The following is a 2,411-nucleotide window of genomic DNA, read 5'->3' as shown; positions in this document are numbered from 1 at the left end:
GGTCTTTAAGGTCCAAGTACCTATGTTTTGGTAAGCAGAACTGAGAGTTAAAGGATGAAAGTCGGCCATTCCTAATATCATCCTATCGGTGGTTCGCGAGTTGTTTGAGGACCGGAGCAGCTCGCGATGAAACGGTCCTAGGGTATTGGTTATCCATCCAAGGAAGAGTAAATGCGATCCTAGATGTGTGTCGTTGGCCGTTCTACCGGTATCGCCTATCGATGAGATATCGACGGGCATGCCTTACTCGAAAGTTGAATTCTAGGATCGATGGTCAAACAGACCTATGAGCGATAAACCAAACTGAACACGTATTGATGTCGGCTTTTCCTATCATTTGATGCCGCAGGTTGTTTAGGGACCGGAGCAACTTGCGGCCGAGACGGTCCCCGGGGGTTTCTTTCTCCAAGGAGTGGAAACTATTAAGCAAGAGTTGTAGCAAGATACGATCCTCTGATGTGTCGTTGGCCGTTCATGCGGTATCGCCTGTCGATGAGATATCGATGGGCATGCCTTACTCTACCGACCTTCTAATTGAGAGTATTAATCAGGGATCGATGGTCAAACAAGACCAATGAGCGATAAACCAAACTGAACACGTATTGATGTCGGCTTTTCCTATCATTTGATGCCGCAGGTTGTTTAGGGACCGGAGCAGCTTGCGGCCGAGACGGTCCCCGGGGGTTTCTTTCTCCAAGGAGAAGAAACGATTAAGCAAAAGTTGTAGCAAGATACGATCCTCTGATGTGTCGTTGGCCGTTCAAGCGGTATCGCCTGTCGATGAGATATCGATGGGCATGCCTTACTCTCCCGACTGGATTACTGAGAGTTTAATCAGGGATCGATGGTCAAACAGACCAATGAGCGATAAACCAAACTGAACACATATTGATGTCGGCATTTCCTATCATTTGTCGCAGGTTGTTTAGGGACCGGAGCAGCTTGCGACCGAGACGGTCCCCGGGGGTTTCTTTCTCTAAGGAGTGGAAACGATTAAGCAAAAGTCGTAGCAATAATCGATCACCTGATGTGTCGTTGGCCGTTCTTGCGGTATCGCCTGTCGATGAGATATCGATGGGCATGCCTTACTCTCCTGACTGTTTAATTGAGAGTTATAATCAGGGATCGATGGTCAAAAAGACCTATGAGCGATAAACCAAACTGAACACGTATTGATGTCGGCATTTCCTATCATTTGTCGCAGGTTGTTTGGGGACCGGAGCAGCTTGCGACCGAGACGGTCCCTTCCCGAAAGATGGTGAACCGAGTCGTCTGGCGTAAAAACCGGACGACTCGAAAGGGCTTGACCCTTTCAAGTGAGCGATAATCACATTCTACGCTCAGTTCGACAGCTACAAGGCAATCACTCGCTATGTTCAGAGCTAATACATGCAACATGCCGGCATTGTTTCCACCGACGCATGGATTCAAGACTGGTGCACTTATTAGTTAAACCGTTCGCCTCCGGGTGTTTCGAGTTCAAGTCTGGATGAGGATTGATCTTGCTGGTAATAGCTTGAGCCCCTGAATAAGGGGTCGAAGCGTACATCTTGAGACCATGTACAACATATTACCAAATCGGCACCATGGGTTCGGGTGCAAGTGATGTAACCGTGAAAGATGTTGAGCAGCCCAACATCGGTTTACACACGCATAATAGGAAGGCAGCGCTGTCGACTGGTCAGTCGTGTAAGAAGTGTGCATTATCGATCACAAATATATTGGTGATCTGTAGGTTGCGCATACACCATGCCCGGTGTAAAGTGCCGTGGTCCCCCCCGGGGGGCTGCATCAAACCGTTCGCCACGCGAACTACCCAATGGAACGAACTCTATGCATTTAATAAGAAGAAGAGATGATAATGAAACACGGTCGATTTAAGAGTTGAAAACGTTGAAATACCTATAAGCAAGTCTTAAGTTGGTGGTGACCGTTACGCCCCAACAAATTGGTGCCTTACCCTACACCAAAGAGCCATTCAACATGGTTCAAGTGAGCGATAATCACGCTCTACGCTCAGTATGACAGCTGCAAGGCAATCACTCGCTAAGTTCAGAGCTAATACATGCAACACGCCGGCATTGTTTCCACCGACGCATGGATTCAAGACTGGTGCACTTATTAGTTAAACCGTTCGCCTCCGGGTGTTTCGAGTTCAAGTCTGGATGAGGATTGTTCTTGCTGGTAATAGCTTGAGCCCCTGAATAAGGGGCCGAAGCGTACATCTTGAGAGTAAATGTACAACATATTACCAAATCGGCACCGTGGGTTCTGGTGCAAGTGATGTAACCATGAAAGATGTTGAGCAGCCCAACATCGGTTTACACACGCATAAGGGGTTTATTGTTATCTGTAGGTTGCGCATACACCATACCCGGTGTAAAGTGCCGTGGTCCCCCAGGGGGCTGCAT

Source organism: Anopheles funestus (genome assembly GCF_943734845.2).
Source record: "Anopheles funestus chromosome X unlocalized genomic scaffold, idAnoFuneDA-416_04 X_unloc_44, whole genome shotgun sequence".
Lineage (NCBI taxonomy): Eukaryota > Metazoa > Arthropoda > Insecta > Diptera > Culicidae > Anopheles > Anopheles funestus.
Note: the sequence above shows the minus strand (reverse complement) of the source record.